Here is a 24,063-nt window from a genome sequence, read left to right as displayed (position 1 = left end):
TGTTGAAATCAATGGAAAATTTCAAGCCTCATTTCATCAGTTTAAGGGTTGAGTTTTAAAAATTCTTGTATTACGTTATATTAAGTATTTTTTTAATGATTTATGAACAAATTTTAAAACTGTAACTCTAAAAATGAAGGACCTTCCATTCAAACTTTCAACCCTTATTTCAGGCTCTTCTGTTTTTATTTTAGTGTCAAAAAGCACCTTATGTTTTGCTCCAAGGTCCCATTTATCATTATACCAAAATTAACTTTGATCTGTTCAGCCGTTCAGCCGTTAAAAGGTAAGAGAAAGACAGACAGACAGACTTACTTTCGCATTTATAATATTAGTATAGATAGTATAGATTAAACCATCTCCAAATAAATTACCGATTTCGGCACAAACCATCAAACTGTCTGTATTTATCAAACACTCGGTGATTTAATATGTTCACTCATCGCTCCCCTTCTGTTTAACTATACGCACTCCTGTTGCTAATGCAGATAACGTGTTTTCATTTGATATCAGATTATATGAATTGCTAAAATAAATTTTCATCTTTATATAACCCGTTAGCACAAATGCGAAAGTTTAAGTAGAAATAGCATCAGAGTTTGTTCGGCGAAGTTCTACCACCATGCTTATTTTTGCCGCCAAGCAATATTGCTTTGAGCCATATTCTATGTGGACCACCAGTCAGGAGTAAGCAGGTGTTTACAACCTATTGGAATAAATTTTTGAATTGGGGTGAATTTTTTTTATACATTTTTAATGGTGTTTTGTACAATATTTTACATTTTATTAACATTGTTACAAATTTAAACAATGTCAAATAAATAAATGAGAGAAAAGTTATTTATCAATGATTATAAAAGTCGTTATCAACCCATATACGGCTCACTGAGCTCGAGTCTCCTCTCAGAATGAGAGGGGTTAGGCCAAATAGTCCACCACGCTGCCCCAATGCGGATTGGCAGACTTCACACACACAGAGAATTGAGAAATTCTCTGTCGTGCAGATTTCCTCTCGATTTTTTCCTTCACCGTTTGAGACACGTGATATTTAATTTCTCAAAATGCACACTACTGAAAAGTTGGAGGTGCATGTCCCGGACCGGATTCGAACCCACACTCTCCGGAATTGAAGGCAGAGGTCCACTGGGCTATCACGTGTAATTACAAAAGTAGTTGAAACTAAATAAATGCTTGAAATAAATAACACGGGTTAGTACCTACTTGGGAACCCAATCTGAAAATTATTAAGCTATAGCATTTCGGGGTAGTCTATTTAATTAAACATATAAAAGCCGAGGGAAGATAAACATAGCTAGATAACGTACCTTCTCATAAACAACGATATTCTAATGACAAATTCAAAGTGGCTATTGAGAAAGATCGCGAACACAGTGTAGTGATGTGCCCGCTTATTAGAACCGATTGATTTTTATTCGATAAAAGGAATTTTTCATGGACTTTAAAATTAATTTCTATTTATAATTATTACTTTATTGTTAAATCTGATATTATAATTCGAATTATTAAGGTTTTAACCGAATAAAACGAATTTGAGTTGAGTTTGAATGAGGTTTGCAACTCATAACATTTTTGTACTGTAGTTAATTATTTTTTTTGTCGAGTAAACTGCGCATGATATAATGCAGCTTGTACATAGTACGAGTATGTAAAAACCGTTACAACACTCAATAAAAAAGTGAAAAATACATAATTAAAAAAGTTTACTGTTTTATAAAAGGTTTTATATTTTATTAAAAGGCTATTGAATATAAATTGTGTGCGACGTATTAATTCCAATGTGAAATATTCGAGCAATAGTCGATTGAGTCGCAACAAACACTCAATCTATCCCATCACTAATGAATGGAAACCAATGTTCTCGAATTAGCCATCAGCATAGACGGCTACAAAGAGAGACTGGGCTTATCTCGTGGATTTAGATGAGCTCAACCCTCGATACAAAATAATAGCCCCGGCTCGATAGCGTCATTGTTTGAGCATGAAATTAAAATTGAACGGGTTCACACGTGCGCACCGCCGAGATAAGGGGTTGGCGGACGATTCGCTGTTCGCGATATTACCAGTAGTTGGCAACAGTTTGTGCGTTGCTAATGTGTTTGCTTAATTATATTAAAAAAAAACTAGCGGACGCCCGCGATTTCGTCTACGTGAATTCTTTTGCGAATCCCGCGGGAATCATGACTTTTCCAGGATTAAAAGTTACATTAAATTACAAACAGACTACAATTTTATGAGTATTATGTAGTATTGATATCTTGATATACCAATTAATTATGTATTTAATTGAAAAAAACAATCGCGTATATCAGTGTAATATCTTGTACAAAATGCAAGAAAAGTATATATATCCTCAATAAACAGTGTACGCCAATTTAAGGAGTAGACATTTTATCTATATATTATATTTTTTAATTGCCGTCATTCTGCGTATACAGGTTTTAGAGAATAGATCTTGGCCAGGTTATAAATTCATGCTTATAAGTTTACCTTTTGTAGCAAATTGCAATTAATGGCTTTTAATGTTAATGTAGGAAGAACAAAAAATCGAGTTCCCCATAAAACGTCAATGAGACTTCCAAATGTAATGATAGACATTCAGTATATTTATTTAAATATGCTATTTAAATTCAGTAATCCCCGCATTTTGTAGTGAAAAGGTAACTTTAGTAATCTCCAACAGGGAGGACACCATTCTCATATGATTCCAATTAAAAGCTAACTTCAATATCCCCCAACATTTGGCCTATTAACTTCCCTGTCCCAAGCTAAGCTGTTAGGCTCGTTGTCGATTATTTAGCGATTATCGAAATGTTGTGCGGTGGATGCAATTTAATTTATCGTCTCTGTGGTATGTTATGTACACCGCCATTGACTGCCGGATGCATCGCAAACTGATAGGTACCCCGGCATTGCCTTATAGTACAAGAGCCTGCGGTACTAGATATGATATTGCTTCATTAAACAAGTAATATATATTATGTTGAACTCCACCAAAAATTACCAAACACATCTTTCTTTCATTCATCACGAAACGTCTTGCTGAACAGTTAAAATCCAACCCAGAAACGTTTTTTGCAATTAAGTAATTCAAAATTCCTCTGTCCAGCAATGCAAAGAATGGTTGTTGAGTTATGGAGTATACAGTGCATCATCTTTATAAATATTCCTAGGTACTAGTCAATTTTTCAAAAATTATTGGATGTAAAACTTATGGTTTATAATAATATTTTCTTTAATAATTTAGCATTGTCTTCATGTTTATTGTTGTTGCATCTCTATTCTCTATTCAATGATGGTCCATTTAAATTAGGTACATTACTTATCTATATATCTTGATCTGTAGGGTGGCTAAAGCTGTGATACTTAACCAAACTAGATCTTTGAGAACGCTAGCTAAAAATATTATGTTGACGATCTCGAGAGCACTTCTAGGACAACTTTAATAAGTTCAAAGTTTTTATTAAACGCATGCTTACAGGTCCGGGGCATGCACCTCCAACTTTTCAGTTGTGTGCATTTTAAGAAATTAAATATCACGTGTCTCAATCGGTGAAGGAAAACATCGTGAGGAAACCTGCATACCAGAGAATTTTCTTAATTCTCTGCGTGTGTGAAGTCTGCCAATCCGCATTGGGCCAGCGTGGTGGACTATTGGCCTAACCCCTCTCATTCTGAGAGGAGACTCGAGCTCAGCAGTGAGCCGAATATGGGTTGATGACGTGATGCTTACAGAAAAGTTGTATTATAGTATTAATGATTTTTTAAATAACAAAACAGCTTAGAAATTAAATGTATTTCTTGATTGCCTACTTAAATATCTATTGTTAAATAGTATTAAACTAAAAAAGTAAAACCTGGCTGAGTTCGTTGTAAGCTCTTCTCGGTCCAAGGCGCTGTGAAACCCTCGTAACTTTAAGTTTTTGATTAACTATTATCACCATTATCTTATAATAAACTAAAACTCCATAATGGTCGCAATATTAAATGTTTACATCAGGGTGCCTTATGTTCTGTGTTTACATAATGTAATATTTTTTGCCGTAGTCTCTGAGACTAGTAGATATTCCCAGCTCAGCGCCTATATTTGCTGTACCCTCCGAATATTAGAACCTACGAGTAACGTTTTAATTAAGTGATTGGGTTTGATCATAAACAAATTCTGTTGTGTTTACTTGCTGCAAAATCTATTTGGTTATTTTGGTTATTCAATCATCACTTTTCGTTTATTACTGCCATTGAATATCATAATGTTATGTTTATTTATTTTACCGAGTTTACCGAGTTTGCCGAGTGTATAAATGATATTTATAAAATACTATCATTATAAATTAGGCTCTTTACCAAAGTTTTTGCAACTATACATGATAAATAATTAATAATCTAATTATTATTTCCAATTACGGAATAAATATTTCAATTTATTTAAAATTATTGTATTTCTGCATTTATGTATGTAGGTAGATCTGTGACCTACTATAATGTAAGAAAAACATTATTAACTGTGGGATTAAATTATTTTAGTAAACAAGTTACTAACCAACGATTTTAATTAATTCATAATAACATAGGTAGAGCATCGAAGATGATCTAAGATTATAAATAATAAACCACCTGGCGAAGTAACTGGATGTTTATAGTACCTAATTAAAGTACTTTAATTAATACTAAAACTCAGAATACAGTTAGGCTTCCTGTAACTCGTCTCCAAAACATTGCAGCAATTTTATAAATATTTACCACAACAGTTGCATGCAAAGGGCCCATAAACGCAACCAATGTTGCTAATACGAAAACTTGTCCATTACTAACGATATATTTACCGAATTGTGTTTTGTTTAACTTTGGAAGTTCCTCCATTTACTACATTTGATCATGATCATTATTGCCATCATAATAATTATTATACTTTGGATGGTAACCGGCAGTTACCTTGTCCGGATATGGATGCCTTTATGACCATCATTAGCAACACACGCATTTTTGGAAATAATTTGATTTATAAGAAATCTAATCTAATGATCCAAGTATCTAGAGTTGCTTCAGTTTAAGAGCATATACATAATATATTATAATTAATATTATGCATTTAATAATTTTAAATTTGTACTCAAAAGTAAACAAAAGTAGCCCACTCCCCGCGGATTCTGTCACGTAGTACCCGGTCCCGTAAGAATACGGGGATAAAATATAGCCTATGACACTAACAAATAACGGCGCTTTTTAGAAGTAAAAGAATTTTCAAAAGCGGCAGAGATTAACCCTTACAATACCACAAACTTTACCTCTTTATAATATTAAGTATGGATGGCCCACTGTAAAGCTAACCAGCTGCATGCGTATGCTATTTATAGGATGCTAATGGAAAGTGTAAATTATTTAAATTCACACAATGAGATCCTGACTACAGGATCTCTTTTTAATATTTGCAGGATCACAAAAGGAGAGAAGAAAAACGACTATTTCGAATGTTAGCAGCGGAGTATCCGTTAAATTTTAATTTCGTGTATATATACAGATTTGTCATAGACAATATAAATAAGTTATACAAAACAAGTCATGGTCACAGATAATAAATTGATAATTAGGTAAAGTCCGCACTATCAATAAGCCATACTTTGGCGTTAACAGTAAGTATTTAACGATATCTGTCAAATGTCATTAATAACGAACTGACTACACCTTACTTTTGTAGCTCTCCTAACGCAAGAGAGTGTACTTCACCAGCTTTCCAAGAATTACATATCCTATAGGCCATAAGTCTGGGACGCGAACCAAGGCCCCATGGTCTCATGAAATACGTAATATGTTAACCAAGCAAAACATTACAATCTTGTTCTGAAAAATATATAAGTTCACACATCACCACACTCGGTATTTAACTGTCTGCAGTGAAATGTGTTCAAAAGCGTACGATACTAAATTACTATAAAATGTTTCTAGAAATTTCACAATTTCTGTATTTACAATTTCGTTTGCAACAGTTCAGTGAGTACGAAAAAAGTGGCTCGTGGCGTCTTTACTGCAGTATTGAGCGTGACAGGTGACGTTTGCTGCACAAAATAAAATATGCCGTCACCGTTATATAGTACGAGCTCCGGCATAAGAAATATATACTCTCATCTGTTATTTACTTGGGATGAGAAATAAACTATAAAAACATTCCCATTGACACGTTTTACATAGGCTGCCTAGTTAAGTTGCGACCGGAAAGTATTATATGTTTATAAATACGGCGTGCGCAAGCGTGCACATGCGTGCGGGCAGGTGCGCTGAGATGTACTGTGAAAGGTGCGCAAAATAGGTAGCGCACAAAAAACGTAACGCTGTCATTCGTTCATCAAATTTTACAGCCCTTATTTTGTCATACCGGGGGCTATATATATGAAAAATCTATTCTTATATACTCCAAAAATACCGTAAGATAGTCGTTCAGGAAACGATTATTTTACTGACCAACAAACAATCTGAATTGCTTGACAAATTCCAACTTACTGCTAAAGCTTCATAGCATACTGCAAATTACAAAGCGACAAGGTATCCGTGCAACAAAAATGTGTTCCGGACAATTTGACAACAAACCAAACAACTCCGTCAGGCTTGCAACGAACACAAGTGCATCGGTACAAGGCACAGCTCATTGTTCGGCCGACATCATTAGTCACACGCTATTTAGCAGTTAGCTCCGACCGATTTATCAATACGACATTTATTTTCAGTTAATCGTGTTTGGATATTGAGCCTATAGGGTCATGATAGCACCGGCTAATAACTGTAGGGAATTATTCAATTCTGTAATTGTCACCGGAAATTGGATGAAGAATTAGTGGTTGAAAAAGTCACCCTCATACCTCGTACCTCGTAGAAGATAGTAGGGCAATTTGGTACCTGGTTACATTAGTGACATTGACAAGTAAAAAAATAAGAAAGTAAGTTTAATGAACGCCAAAAAAAACTGTAAATCAATAAAATTAAAAATGTGGAAGAGCTTGGTTAATTTCAACACATAAATGAAAAAGATAACAACATAGAAATCGGAGGGTAGGAAATAGGAAATAAAAAAAAAACATTAATGTTTTCTACTTCAGCACCACCTACATCTACTTTTCATAAAATATTATTTTCCACATAAAATAGTCCGTTTGATATTTTTTGAACAACTTACTGTTCAAAAAGGTTTTTGGGTTTATATTCACAGTTCGAATAATGCCATGATTTCCTATTGAATTAGCATTTCTCCAGTGAAATTATGGCGAATCGAATATAAGCGGTCGCCATATTTAATCGTTATCAGCAATCCTCGTTCTGGCGCGCATTCATCGCGCAATGATTTACTTACGGCTTATCCCATCCAGCTGACTTATGGAGTATGGAGCTGACGGTGGATATTCTCACCATTTATTGCTACGTTTCAGTAACTCCTATATTTAAGCGACCAATATGGCGGCGCGCTGATATCTTGGAGGTTGGATTCAAGTTATTTTTTTAAAGCCAGTTGAAAAAGTTAACATAGTTTTGATGTAAAGTGGTAAATTTTCTAACAAATCAGTGTGATAACGTAAACGTAAAAGAGAATAGACAAATAGGCGATGAGAACAATTTGTTATGTTTGTTTTGTAAGCGAATAATATTATGGCGGTGCGCCGATTTCTTGTAAATTGTAAATTGGACAATGGTATTTTTGACAGTACTTAAATATAGCTTTTATTCGCAATAGAAAACTTCATAACAAAACAGAAATAGATATACAGGCTAGGAACATCCCCTACAATGACTTACTTTGTAGCCGCTAATTAGTTGAGAAAATTTAACAACTATTTAAAACACTATTCAGACTAAAACTCACTTATATAGCATGGCAGCTATAAGCGTGGTAAATGAGTCACTGTGGCTCTGTAATAAAGATCCTTGCTAATGCTCTAAATACGATTATTAACATAGAAAGTAAAATACCGTTTTGTTTAGAAGTCCATGCAAGAGGCCTATGTCCAGCAGTGGACGTTCATCGGCTGTTAATGATGAATGATGATGAACATAGCAATAAACAAAGTAGGACGGTGTTTCTCTATTTTTTGGTGTGCTTCTCTAATCTTGTGCGTTTTGCAATTTAGTATTCTGTTAAAGAGGGCAATATTTTATTTAACTTTTAGTATACCTCACATATTATTTGAAAAAATATTCGCTAATAAAATTTAAAAAACCCTGAAAAAAATTGCAACCAAGTGTGTAGAACGCAATTTCTCAATTCCGAATACTGATTGGCGCGAGATGAAAGCGTGTCTGTTTACAATTTTTCTAACGGAATCCCCGCTAACGAATAACAAACTAAACAACTAAATCAAAGGGCGCTCATTACAGCGTTCGAATCGCAAAGTGGACTTTAGATTGCTCAGCATTGATTCCGATGATTCAGTCGCTGGGGTCATTATCATTACCGCGCCGGTCGGAATCCATTAATCACGTTGGTATTCCTGCACCGTGCGGAGGCTTCATCACTCCCCCTCAGCCCTCGCTAGTGATGGGCAGAATCGATTTTTGAATCGGCTCGCTTTAATTGTTTCGGTAAGTCTAGACACTCGGAGGCATCGGGTCCAATTTTCCAATTAACGCTTCTTATTAAAATTTGAATTGCCATTTTTAGTAAGAACCTTATTTCTGTGATATTTTTATTTTTTTGGTAGACAGTCTATTACATATAGGTACTGATGTGATTTTTGTTTGATATAATTATTTTGTTTAGTCTCGATACAAAGCGAGTGATGTCCCTGACTCGTACTAAGCGTTTTGTCTTTAAAACGATTCAATTATAAACTAAGCTTAAGTATATTTTTTTAAAACTAAAGTTACAAGAATTTCAAATGCAACATGAATATAATTTTGATATCACTTATGTATTCTATGCTAAGTCATTACCATTCATGACTAAACGGAATATACATTGAATAAAGAGAACTACAAAATTATTTAACGCGAAAACTATTCATCGATAAAGCTGAGTAGACTTATAACTAGGCGACGCACCGCGATTTCACCCACGTAGTTCACGTTCCTGTGAGAATACAATGATTAAATATAGCTATATAAATATAATATGACACTCATAAATAACATGGCTTTCTAGTGGTAAAATAATTTATTTTCCCATATATTACTACAACACCACAAACTATACCTCTATAATATTAGTATAGATAATGTTAGTGTATAGTTACGTACACTGAACGTAATAAAAGAGAAACAGGAACAACATACCAAATTACTAAATGCAATAACCGCGGAACCCACGTGGAATTTTAATACACGAACCGAGTGAGCCCATCACTACCCCAAGTACCTGGACGCACTCGTGCATTCACCCTTCCCTTATCAGTTTTGATGTAGCGAGTCGCGAAAACAGGGCGGAAATAGATAGGAGAGGAAATGACACGTATATTTTAAAGTTTATGCCTTGCTATTTGTTATAGGAGATTTTTTTTTCTGGTCTGGCTATCCATACTAATTTTATGAGTGCGAAAGTGAGTTTGTTTGATACGCTTTTACGCTTTAGCTAATCAATCGCCATGAGATTTTGCATGATATATAGATAGTAATATCAAAGAATGACTTTTATCTATACTAATATTGTAAAGCTGAAGAGTTTGTTTGTTTGCTTGAAAGCGCTAATTTCAAGAACTACTGGTCTGATTTGAAAAACATTTCAGTGTTAGATAGCCCATTTATCGAGGCTATATATATTATCCCCGTATTTCTATGTGAACGGGAACCAGCTAGTCTATGATTAAAGTATTGTTTTCGAGGGTTAGAGAGAAGTTATAAAATATAACAAATATAATAAATTATAAATAATACAAAGAAAAAATATAAATGTCAAAAAGCAAAACAAAATACGAAAAGTTATAAGGCAATTTATGACAGAGGTTATCCGTAGCAGTTTAGCAATCAGTATTGTATAGGGAAAGTAAAGTAAATGAAAGTCAATTTTGTGTTAGGGTTAACTATGGCAAAATATGCCAGTTTGACTTAATCGAAATTGAGATTCTATGTAACTGTCATCCGGTGCCCACTGACAACCCTTCGTGGATATCATTTAGTGGGTAGATGACATTTATCACTTGATTTGAAGTTTATTATATTAGGTTGTTAATAAAAACTAAATTATTGAATAGGCCAGCTGAAAATACTACTGTCATATTTTTTACTGCGAAGCATCCTTGTTTGCGTTTGAAACTTTGCATTATTGAAATCATAAGCCCACAGAGCTAGCGAAAATTGTAGTTGTTCACCTGCATTATAGCGTGGTGGGTATAAAGCTTGATATTCCCTCTCATGTGAGGAGTAAAACTTTTGGCGTAGCCTTATAGTGGACCATTCAAACAGGGATGATAATCGATAACGACAACATACTAAGTATCCTAAGTAACACTTGCATGATTGTGCCAAAGAAGCCAGACAAATATGGTACAAAAAGCTTAGTTTATAAGTACATTTGAAACTGCAAGTTATGTCATGATTGATGTGGTGTTAAGTAAAGACGAAAACTTAAAATTAAAGTTACGAGGGTTCCAAACACTGTTCGTTATGGTTACATATGATACCGTATGCTACGTTAAATAGATAGCTTACCATCATCAGGTGATGTTTGCAATATGCCTCTAACGTGCTGTATATTGATTATTAGTACAATTCTGCTCCAATTAGATTCCTCCCAATGACCCGTTTATTATATTAGCTGAATAAACACCTCACATAGCTATGATAGTGCAGACATTGGTGGACAGACATCAAACAGGTTACTGAAATAAGTTAATTATAGAAAACTTTACTAAGAGCCGTGATAGCCCAGTGGATATGACCTCTGCCTCCGATTCCGGAGGGTGTGGGTTCGAATCCCGTCCGGGGCATGCACCTCCAACTTTTTCTGTTGTGTGCATTTTAAGAAATTAAATATCACGTGTCTCAATCGGTGAAGGAAAACATCGTGAGGAAACCTGCATACCAGAGAATTATCTTAATTCTTTGCGTGTGTGAAGTCTGCCAATCCGCATTGAGCCAGCGTGGTGGACTATTGGCCTAACCCCTCTCATTCTGAGAGGAGACTCGAGCTCAGCAGTGAGCCGAATATGGGTTGATGACGATAGAAAACTTTAAATTTTTATGGGACCAATGTAAAAATGTATTAACCAACCAATATGACCAATACCATATTAGGTATCATTTATTGAAAACCTTCTTCATTAGCTAGAGGATATACAGGATGCTGGGGGAGTATTTTTCATAACTTCAAGGATTCATAACTAATATTTTTTTAACTAAAAATAAAAACTAAAAATAATTCCGACTATCCATGTAACACACGCCTCTATCTATACTTGCATTTTAAAATTTTGAAGTTTGGATACGTCATAATTATAAGGATGCGTATAAGGGACACATTTTAAAATATATTTACAAAAGAAATATTACTTACACACACATGGTCTTCGAGCATTTTTAATAAATTTTCGGTAAAGAGTTATACTTTTTACCAAAAATTAATTAAAAATGCTAGAGTCCCAGCACCCTGTATATTAAATAGCTTTTATCCAGTAAACAACTATCGCTTTGTCAACTTTTAAATTGCCGTAGGCTTTTAAATGGGATCTCAGCGGCGTCACTAGGAGTTTTGAACGAGTGCAGAAGAATTGCCTGGTGGGTATCGCTATATCACTAACTTCGGTTCTTTTGGGGATTTCCATACTACTGATTCACCCGCTGAATGGACTGAGCCTTCTAATGTGACCTATTATTATTATTCACAGTTTATGTTCTATTAGTAATTTGCAGCACATTGATATCGCTATACAATTCGGCACCCATTCTGCCGATGAGCCCGTATTAAATCAGTCAGATAAACACCATGCACCTGCGCCATGTTATCACATTAACATAACACGCACAATGATAGTTCTCTGTTTATTACACCACGATTATTTTGTACTCATTATGAAAATCGATTTATACTTATCCATTACTAGCTGACGTCGCACGGTTTCACCCGCGTGGTTCCCGTTCCCGTAGGTATATGAGTATAATATATAGCCTATAGCCTTCTTCGATAAATGGGCTATCTAACACTGAGAGAATTTTTCAAATCGGACCACTAGTTCCTAAGATTAGCGCGTTCAACCTACTATTTGAACTTAATTTTTAACTGCTGATTATTTTTATTTAATATCAGACAGACAGGTCAGGTAGACATTTATTGTCAACATAAAAACAAACTTGCAAGAGTGCAAAATTTGTATATTTGTATGTACGATTAAATAGGAGGAAATCTCTAGAACTTTTCAATGCCTATTTGAAAAAAATCGTTCACCATTTAATTGGTACTTTGTTTCAGAAGGTTACCAGTAATATAATTATTCTATCATTCTGTTATGTATATTTGAATTAGCTAAAGTTATGAGGGTATTCCTCAACTATTATATTTTAATTGTAACGTTATTTTATTTTAAACACATATATTTTATTTTTTTACTTTTTATACACAATTCCGAAGAAATCGAAATCTTGATCAAAAAGGTAGACAACTAAAGGAGAACAACAATTTAAACATGAGATCTTTACAAAACGTAAGAAAAGAAATTGCCGCCAACAGACCGCCGATATGCTTTAGAAAAAGACTATTTCAACAATGTACTGAAATTGATACATATTGAACTTTTCACTCACTTCTTATCTAATTAATTTCACTTACCCGTTAGCCCCATTCGCACGAGAGTTTTTTTTTAACAATTTTACCACTATACCGCCGTTCACGGAGAATAAAATGGTAACTGAGATTACACGTGTTTTACTATTATTTAAATTTTGGGATCTATAGGTGCTAATTCATCTGCTAATTTTTACCGTCGGTGCGTGAAATTCATCATTACTTGCACTTACCGTTTTATTCTGTAGGATTTTAACCTACAGATAGAAGCGGTAAGTGTAGAGAAGAATATTGGATTCCGGTTAGACTGTACGGCGAATAAAATGGTAATGGACATTACGGAAATAAACTGATAATTTATTTTCGGTAACATTTTATTTTTTATTTAATTTATGGCTTCATGATTATATCTAGACTTTTGTCAATGAAGCTTAAAAAAAGCAATAAAAATTAGCTTCCATTTGAGCTTTATTCTTTTATCTGAGTCTATTACTTAGTCAACAATTGCCAAAATTCTGTTTTTTATCTTTCCTGAAAAATTTACTTTTGCCATTACAATTTTATTCTCCGTGAACGGCGAATTACGTCAGTTGCTACAGATATACTGCTATAAGCATGTCAGTGACGCGAACGCACGAGATTTCACCCCTCCAAGAAACGTCTAACAATGGTATTCATAGACGTTGTAGGGGCACCCCCAGGGGATCATTCAGCCCCTGAGTGTCATATTTAACCTCTATTTGTTTGAGAATTTGACACTCAGCGGGTGAATGATTCCCTAGGGGTGCTCCTACAACGTCTATGAATTCCACTGTAAGACGCAGCACACTGCGCGTGCGCCAGTCATAAGAATGTCGGTGACGCAAACTCATAAGAATTTCGTCTACCTAAAAGTGCCCTCAAAAACTTTTCACTTCAATAAAATATCCGAAAGAATACCAAATTCCCTACCAAATAAGACAAAATTCAAATCACAATTCCTACTTGGATTCTCCCCTTTACAGTGTTTGCACTCCGTCTATTCCGCTAATGCATTGAGGCACATTAGTATTCGGGATAGTACTATCCTGCTCCGATTCGATTCGCGATGAGCCGGTTATTAAATCAGTTGGATAAACACCACACACCTGTGCTCCCAGATTTGCATACGAACACATAATAGTTATTTGCATAGTATGCATACGTTAAGTTTGTTATCGATGTCATTGTTTACCGACGGGAATTCGGTACGCCAGTCAAAAATGCAGCTCTTCTCGGATTAACTCTGTGCGAACAATGGGATGTGTGGATGAAATATACATATTGGATATTATTCATACTTTTTTTTCATTTTCATAATATATTTATAATAAAAGCCCAATAATATCAAATTATTGAAAGCTAACCGACGTCCCGCGGTTCCCCGTTCCCGTGAAAATACGGGGATAAAATATATCTTGTGATACTCACAAATAACGTGGCTTGGCTAATAAGGTAAAAGCATTTTCGAAATGGGTTCAGTATGTCCAGAGAATACTTACAACATTCCCGCTATCCAAAGGATCACCAAAATGAAAAATCTTAAAGATTGGTACAAAAAAAAAACAAAACAAATAAATTAAACGGAATTTCAAGAATTTTTATTTCTGGCACTTTCTGTCTATTGCTATGTTCCGGTGATAAGGTAATTACTAAATGTCTATATCTATATCTAGGTTAATAAAATCTTATATCAGGGTTTTCTAAACTTCCTTAACAGCCTTAATTAAAAAAAAAAAATACGTGTGGCATTCTGGAACTGCCGCGGGAATGCTATTTTTTATCAACTTAATGAATTATAATTATTTATTTATTTCATATATCTATGTTAGGAGTATTTCTGCGTGATCGAATCAGAAATGAGGAGATCCGCAGAAGAACCAAAGTCACCGACATAGCTCAACGAGTTGCGAAGCTGAAGTGGCAATTGGCGGGGCACATAGTTCGAAGAGCCGATGGACGCCGACCCCCCACTAGGTGGACTGACGACATCAAGCGAGTCGCAGGGATTCGCTGGATGCAGATGGCTCAATATCGTAATGTTTGGAAGTCCCTACAAAAGGCCTATGTCCTGCAGTGGACGTCCATCGGCTGATATGATGATGATCATAATTTATTTTATTTATGCAGTATTTTTTTCTTTATTGAAGAATACAAAATAAAAGATTAAATAAATAAAAAATGTTGAGCTGAAATCAAACTTCGAACTCTGGTTCAATAAGGTTTGCTCCTCAGTGTCACACCACTTATCCAGTTGAGTCGATAGGATAACGTCGAAATGTGTTAACTTGATGCACGGCTTGGGTGTTAAGTTTATTTTCGTTACGGAATTTCTTGATTCGGTCGCCGCGCACAAAGCTCGCGATAAAAGCTATGTAGTAGCTTATACAAGTAGGTATGTATGTCTGCATGTCTATATGTTTATTGTAAAACGATCAATCAACCCTCAGGTGTCAGATTAATTATATTAGCGTAAATCAGTTATGCAGCTGCGTCATACCATTGCCTGTATTGAGTCCGACTTAATTACATGAAATCGAACTATTAACTCGTGATATACGTATAAAGCGCCATTCACGCCTCGATTACTTGATTGTCTTTATCAGATTCTAGTTAAGATAATCCTTCATACCTACATACATTATAATGCATGGAGTTATGGTTTAATTACAAACCACTAGGCACATTTGATTGTACATGACCACAGAATTACCTGTTATTGACGAGCCTGGATACTGGTATGATAAGCACTGCCTAATCTTGGCAAAGGCACATCTTAGAACTTATTACTGTTACGGATATGGATGCGTGATAGCCCAGTGGATATGACCTCTGCCTCCGATTCCGGAGCATGCACCTCCAATTTTTCAGTTGTGTGCATTTTAAGAAATTAAATATCACTTGTCTGAAACGGTGTAGGAAAACATCGTGAGGAAACCTGCATACCAGATAATTTTCTTAATTTTCTGCGTGTGTAAAGTCTGCCAATCCGCATTAGGCCAGCGTGTTGGACTTTGCCTAACTCCTCTCATTCTGAGAGGAGACTTGAGCTCAGCAGTGAGCCTAATAGGAGTTGATAACGAACGAACTGTTATAAATATAGCAATTATTTAAGACTGATTTCACTACATTCTGAGCTTCATAGCTTATTTACAAGATGTGTCATATATACTTTAATAAAAAGAGAGAGAGAGTTTGTGGTATTGTAAAAGGCAAACTCTGGATATACTGAACTTTTTTTTAGTTCTTTTTGCACTAGAAAGCCGTTATTTGTGAGTGTCATAGAGTATATTTTATCCCCATATTCGGAACTCATGGGAACAGGAACTACGCAGTTGAAACCGTGAGGCGTCAGCTAGTTTTAATGATTCTTTGGTATTATGCCACTTTTATTTTCATTCAAGACTGAATCAGCACTAGAACAGCGTGGCGGGTGACTGCTTCAAATCCAATCTCCTTTAAGGAAGTAGGTCTGATCTTTATAATATCTATACATATGATTCCGAATATTCAATTATAATAATCAATAATCTTGATCAAGTTAATATTGCTTTATTAATTGAATTAACATAAATAATTAATTGCAACATTCCACAGAGTCGTCGAAAATTAACTGAACTCGATTACAATTAGCCAATATTAAACAATTAACACATAAATCATTATGTAGGTAATACAGCCACACCATTTATATGCCGATTACTTAATTGTCTTTATTAGATACTAGCGAACGTCCGCGACTTCGTCCGCGTGGAATTCAGTTTTTTACAAATCCCGTGGGAACAACGGATTTTTGCGGAATGAAAAGTAGCCTATGTGTTAATCCAGAGTAAAATCTATTTATATTCCAAATTTCAGACAAATCGCTACAGTAGTAGCGGTGTTAAAGAGTAACAAAAATACATCTTTATAACTTTTAATTCCGGAAAAATCCTTGTTTCCCGAGGGATTTGTGAAAAAATAAATTCCACGCGGACAAAGTCGCGGGCATCCGCTAGTTTCACATAAAAGCTCACCTCCAGAAGCCATGGTTTTACATTTTTTACGGGAAAAGTTATTAAAACTTGCTAATTATTTAGCGGCTTAATCTTCAGCAGCGAAGAGGATATAAAATGTTTCACGTCGTAAAAATAAGTAGGTGAAACGGGATTCGTTATTAAAGCTCTGGTTTTAGTTTAGTTACTTTTAAAATTATTGCATTTAAGATCATTTTGTTGCAACTACGATAGTACAGTATATATATATAAATAAATATACTTAAACAATACACATCACTATCTAGCCCCAAAGTAAGCATACAGAGTAGCTTGTATTATGGGTGCTAAGATAGTTGATATTATAATATTAATATACAATTATATACTACATATAAATACTTATATAATGTATAAATACACACAGACACTAGAAAACACCCACGCTCATCACACAAATATTTTCCAGTTGTGGGAATCGGACCCACGGCCGTGGATGCAGAAAGCAGGATCACTACCCACTGCGCCACGCGGCCGTCAAGTATAGTAAATGAATTTTCATATTTTTTTTCTGACAATTTAGATTGGAGCAACATAGGACTTGAGACGTTGAGATCAGTAGCGCTATTCTGTGACGATTTTTTATAACTCGACAATGTGAGTCTCAAATTCACCTCTATCTCTCTCTGTCTAACACGGTATTTTAGAAAGAGAAAGATACAAGTGATTCGAAACTCGCACTTGCGAGTTATACAAAACATCGTAACAGACTAAACATTCTGAAGTGGAAAAAAGTTTTAGTGTAATCAAGTTATGATCGTTATGGTGAAAATCCAGAGAAAACATCAAAATCAAAAACATGCAATTAGAAGAGCTTATAAGCGCAGTTGACAAAATACGCGTCTATACGCGTTAACACGCGCTTATTACACGCTAGTGTGAAAACGCTCTTATAGTTACAAACACTGCGTTACTTAAAAACAAAAGTGAAACTACTATCAATGTTAATGTCACGTCTTTCGTTACAAATACTTTGTGACACACTTCAGAACTTGTATCGCAATCATCTATAATTAGGGGGGAGTGGACTTACAAACAAAACTATTTCAATTAGCCGATTGTATGACGCTTCGGACCAAGGTAACAGAAATATATTAAATATTCATACGATGCGGTATCGATTCCACGGTGTGTACGCCCCACTGAAAGATGTTATCGGTCACCGCACCCATGTTATTATAGGTAATGATACGGCCACGAGCTCGTGGTCTAAGAGTAAACACTGATTCACTATGATTACCTGTCGACAGAGCTTAACTTTTAATAATTTGTATATTCCGGTATTTAACATTAGTGTCGTCAGATTATTTTAATAGTCTTTTGCAAGGAAGGCCACTGTCACCGCAATAACTTCTCCAATACGGGTTGGGTTAGAGTAGGTAATAAGTAGGTAATAATACAAATAAAAGTAGTTATCACGTGAATCATGCAACTATCATTATTAAATGTTAATGATAATGAAACACTCTAAGCCCTAAAAGCTGTATTGGAACAGCGTGATGTGTCTAAGCTCTCTTAAAATTCCGTTAAAAATAAGCTGTCAATGATAATGATGAACGAAATTAACGGGACAGATGACTTAACGTGCTCATCAATAAAAAAAAAAATAACGCAAAATACTTTTTAGTCCAACCTTGGATTAGACCCAGGAACCTCAACCCTCACGAGGGTAGAGGCTTAAAGCATTCGATTTTCGATGTAGTTATGAATCGATATATTTACTGTTCCGTATCTGTGTGTCTGTGGCATCGTAAATCGCTTACAGACAGTGGCGTACACAAGGTTTCTAACTAGGGTATGCACTATAAGTAAAACTTGGAAAATTCCTTGTTCAACTATGTATTCTGTGATCCAACATAGGTTTGTATTGAGTCCTTAGGGTAGGTAATGCTTTTATGCATCTGTAAAGTGCACGCTACTGCTTACATATATGAAAGTTATTATTTATTGTGCATAAAGCCTTATTACATACTCGTACATCTGAACTTTGACTACAAAATTAGAATGGGTTTGGAATTATCGAGTGCGCTAGTAAATCACATCTAATATTAAAATCACACCGAATACAAGTGACGTTTTTTTTTCTCTACAAGTTAGCCCTTGACTACAATCTCACCTGATGGTAAGTGATAATGTTATCTAAGATGAAAGAAGGCTGACTTGTTAGGAATAGATTGAAATCCACACTCCTTTCGGTTTCTACACGACATCATACCGGAACGCTAAATCGCTTGGCGGTACGTCTTTGTCGGTAGGGTGGTAACTGGCCACGGCCGAAGTCTCCCACCAGCCAGACCTGAACCAATTAAGAAAACCTCAATCAGCCCAGCCGGGGATCGAACCCAGGACCTCCGTCTTGTAAATCCGCGCAAACCACTGCACCACGGCCGTCAAAAACGCACAAAGCCAGTATTCTGCTACCTAAATCCTCGCACCGGAAAAAATAAATAGAATTATTAAATAGATATCCAGTGATATGCGGATTTGAGTACAGTTGGCTCCACGAATTTTGTTATGAATTTATAATACACTAAGGTGATTAAAAAATGTATTTCTGTTACATCGATAGAGCGGATTTCAATGTTTAAATGTATATACGAGCACCTATATACATTTTAAAATTATTTTCTTATCAGGGATTGTCAATCCTATGTTGTTAGCTAATTATTTATTTTATGGACCTGAGTCGAAATAATTCTGTGTAGTTAAAATTCTAAAACATGACATGATTAACCAGATACCTAGAGTTGACGTTTTGAAGTTTTTTTCTATTAAAACAGGAAAATGAAATTTCCAAAATTTAAATCCATTCTCCCCCTTCATTATGTGAATATCCGGAAAACTTTATTGATACGTCGTGTAGATTATGAATACAAAATAAGTATTGTAAACTAGAATTAACAAATAATAAAACGTCAGTTTTAGGGTTGTCACTTATAGGCATTTTTTCATTTTTAAAATATTGTATTGTACTACAACAAATATATTTTTACTAATGTTAATCAATAGTTCATCATCATTGACAACCTATGTTCGGCTCACTGTAGAGCACGAACCTCTTCTCAGTATGAGAGGGGTTAGGTTAAAAGACCACCACGCTGGCGCTGGCCCAATGCGGATTGGTAGACTTCACACACGTATTTATTAAGAAAAAAATTAAAAAAATACTCAGGTATGCAGGTTTCTTCACGATATTTTCCTTCACCGTTTGAGTAATGGGATATTTATATATATGTGAATTAAATTATTAAGTTTTTATTATTTGTTAAATAATAATGATTAAGTATACATAAAAACACATTGTTCCAAAACAAGTAATGCCAGAGCATCATATTCGTACATACTATTATATATTAAGAATAAAATAAATAATGTAATTGCATGACACTTACAATTAAATAATAGTTTTTTTTTTTTATAAATTTTTATTAGTAATAAATTTTAAATTTATTAACATTGGTAAAAAAATAAAAACAAAAAAACAAATAACTAAATAAATAAATTAGAAAAAAATAATAAAATACCGATGGTAAAATGTAAATTTTTTATTGTATTTTAATATAGCGTTTGTCTTACTATGCCTATGTAATTACATAATACAAAGTCGAGTTTTACACCATTTATAACGTCAGTGTGACAGAACGGATCTGAATAAAATTTGAAACAAAAATTAGCACTGGTGGCAACCCTTGTTATAATGTACATTGTAAAAATACCAAAAGAAATTTTCTATACTTTTGCGTTTAACAAACAAAAAGCACGCATCGCTTACGCACGCAGCTAAATTACACAGCAACCCGAATGGAAAATGAAATGCCTGCTTGCGAGCCATTAAGCAATATTTTGAATTTACACTCGTCCCTTCAGTGCTCTGCCGCGAAACTCGCTTCCTTAGCCTTGTGGAATGGCGGAAAATGAGCGCGGAAAACTGGTAATTACTCTCGCTTTTGCAGCTTTGTAAAGAGGTAGTTACAAATGCTTTGAAAATACGGAAAAGGTGCGTATGTGTTTGTTGCTTATCTTTGATTTAGCGTTTGTTGCTGTTCTAATGGAGACTAATAAAGCAAATATTAGACTCTTATCTGTTTTCACAATTTGAAACGAGTTAAATCAAGTTAAAGTAGAAGATCTATCACAGTTGGTTAATCTACCGGTAGATGAGGCAATAAATGTTACTCAGTAGTCATGTCATGTTTTGCACGCATTGAATGCAAACTTACCAAAACTTTTGATAGAGTCCGAGAGGATCAAATTTATCAGTTAAAACACGCTTGCTCAACCTCCACTTGACTTTTGCACCTTTACAGAACTATCACACTAATATTATAAAGGCGAAAGTTTGTGTGTAAGTGTGAAAGTGTGTAAGTATGTTAGTTCCTCTTTTATGCTACGGCTACTGAAGCGATTTGGCTGAAATTCGGAATAGAAATAGATATTACTCTGGACTTACTTTTCATCTCAGAAAAATCGATGGTTCCCGCGGGATTTGTGAAAAATTGAATTCCACGCGGACGAAATCGCAGGCGTCCGCTAGTATTGAATGAAATGCATTCAATAAAAATAAAACGAGAATTTCTTGTGATTTTCAATTTTACCGCCAAACACCATTGTGTGTTACATCATGTTAATGTTTTTTTTTAATTGTGCTCATTGTATTAATCTACTTTGTACGACTCCTAACAATTGTTTGAAAGCGCTATCCCTCTATTCTAACAGACAATACTTTTTTCATCCATACATACCTTTGTCATAGAATAACGATTGAAAAACGCTAAGCTTTTTTAATCAAACACATCGCAATCCGTCAATGGGATACGCTGACTAAAACAAAGCGATAAATTAAGGCAGGAAACGGGAGGCGAACGGCGCTCGTATTGAAAGATTTACTTCCTCTGTTTAATTGCAATAACGGCTAGGCACGTTGGTATCGTATTTTTCTTTTTACACTCCACCTCTTATTGCCTTCGGGCCGTTAAATAAATTTATGACACCCAACAAAGTTCAGCCCACCTCAGCCTTTGCGGCTGAAATTAGGTGGCAATGTGGATGCGAAATAAAAAGCTCGGTCTCAGGTGCGTCGTAGGTGAAGTAGTGCGGTTATAGGCAAAGAGACTGCATAAATAAATACTACTTTACATGTATTTCATTAAATTTTGTTTAAACGTAGTCAGGGGTACACAAAACAACATGTCTAGGAAAAGTATTGGGGTAGAAAAAAATCTTTGCGGCTTTTTTTTTTTTTTATTATTCTTTACAAGTTAGCCCTTGACTACAATCTCACCTGATGGTAAGTGATGATGCAGTCTAAGATGGAAACGGGCTAACTTGTTAGGAGGAGGATGAAAATCCACACCCCTTTCGGTTTCTACACGGCATCGTATCGGAACGCTAAATCGCTTGGCGGTACGTCTTTGCCGGTAGGGTGGTAACTAGCCACGGCCGAAACCTCCCACCAGCCAATTATATAAATGTTATATAAATTATATAAATATTAAATATTTGGGAATGTGCATGCGAAATAAAAGCTCGGTCTCAGGTCTTGGTCGTAGTTGAAGTAGGTTAGTGTGGTTATAGGCAAAGAGACCGCATAATTACCTCAATATCCACTTACAAAATCAGTTGTAGAAAATATCTTAGGGAAACTTTGCGCCTACGATAAATGTACTGTTTTTGTGGGGTACCTAGACAAAAAACTTTGTGGCTAAAATTGTGCCAATGTGGATGGGAAAGAAAAAGTATGGTCTCAAAGTTAGTCGTAGGTGAATTATGATTATAGACAAAAGAGTAGGTATCTTAAAAACTTAATACTGATATGAATCAGAAAGTGATTTTATTTGTTACGTTTTATGATCATTATACTAAGCTCAGGATTATAAAAAAAACATTTAATCGTAGGAAAACCTACGGCGGACGAAGCCGCAGGCAATAGGTATGGTTCCTCGTGACACTGGAGACATGTAAGTCATTAACATCTACCTCGTCTCGCCTAACATCGCCTGAGGTTCACAGACGCGTGACAGATCATTATATTTTTTTTTATCTGTGCATACCCCATAAAGTTATAATTGATAGTTAAAACATTTAATATCAAGAATGCTATCTATCTACCCAAATTCATTCACTGTCTCCTTATCTATTAACTGTTGACTCTGGTTAACACGTTTGCTGTGCTACGAGGTCAATTGACCTCGTACCGCATCCTACTTCTGGTGCGGCAACTTAAAAAGTAACTTTTTTTCAGTGTAGAATAGAAAAGAGGTGAATATATATTTAGAGTGTGCTATTAAACCAGGACTTCGTGGTATACCTATCTTAATACGAATACGATAATACGAGGTCGAAAGACCCCGAGCCGCAAGGTCCGAACAAAATTTTTACTACAGTGTGGTATGGGGCGTTTTGACCTCGTTGTTCGTGACACTGTAGACATGTAAGTCATTAACATGTACCTCGTCTTGCCTAACATCGCCCGAGGTTCACAGACTCATGGCAGATTAATATAGAAAATGTTATGGGTACCCCATGTGTATACCCCATAATGTAATCGATAGTTAAAACATTTAATATCAAGAAGGCTATGTACTCGTAAATAAACTAGCAATATGTAAAATTCATCCACTGTCTCTTAATCTATTAGCTCTTGACTCTGGTTAAACGGCTAGGCCGCTCATAAAAGTTACTTAACGCTCATAGTTTCGGGCTACCTTTCCGTTGACGCTGAGTTTCCCTCTAAAAACTTTCTCGGACTCTAGTTTTGTTTCCCATTGTCGTAATGTTAGGGGAATTTGTCATTAAGCAAACGTGATGGACTGGACCCTAAAACTTTGTACATATGCAGTGCGAACTTTTGATCCCCCGTCCCCGCAGTAAAAAAGTTAAATTTCAATTACATTTTCTTTACATAAACAAGGGAAAATTTAGAAACTCACATTAGCGCCCGGCTGCTTTAAAACCGCCGATCTAATCTGAAACAAGGAACAAACACGCCTAAATAACAATAAAATTGTAATAAAAACTTTGAGCACGCAACCGAAATTGTATGGGGAAAATTGACCAAATTATTATTTACGAAAAATTTCGAAAGGGTCGAAATTAAAAACAAGGCATTATACTTTTCCCCTCTTTAAGATAACTCAAATTAAGGCGGTACTCTTTATTTTTTATGCACTATATATTATTATACTTCTGATCAAAAAAAACGAAACAGTCCGCAAATACTGTTCGGGCGGAATGTTTCGATTTTTTTTGGTGAGAAGTATATTTTGTACTAAATTATATTTTTGAGGTTTAATATCTCCGTTG

The 24,063-nt window shown here is 35.2% G+C and overlaps 1 protein-coding gene across 1 annotated transcript in view; it reads right to left on the bottom strand.

The window, feature by feature from the left end:
• The window catches only part of LOC112050759 (semaphorin-2A), a 300,945-nt gene extending 277,219 nt beyond the window's left edge, over positions 1–23,726 (bottom strand). Inside the window, exon 1 of the mRNA XM_052886353.1 lies at positions 23,691–23,726. The gene's annotated coding sequence lies outside the window, so the exon portion shown is untranslated. The remainder of the gene's footprint in view (positions 1–23,690) is intronic.
• Between the last annotated feature and the right edge of the window lie 337 nt (positions 23,727–24,063).

This window comes from Bicyclus anynana, chromosome 16 (genome assembly GCF_947172395.1).
Source record: "Bicyclus anynana chromosome 16, ilBicAnyn1.1, whole genome shotgun sequence".
In the NCBI taxonomy this organism is placed as follows: Eukaryota; Metazoa; Arthropoda; class Insecta; order Lepidoptera; family Nymphalidae; genus Bicyclus; species Bicyclus anynana.
This window is presented reverse-complemented; position numbering and strand designations above follow the sequence as displayed.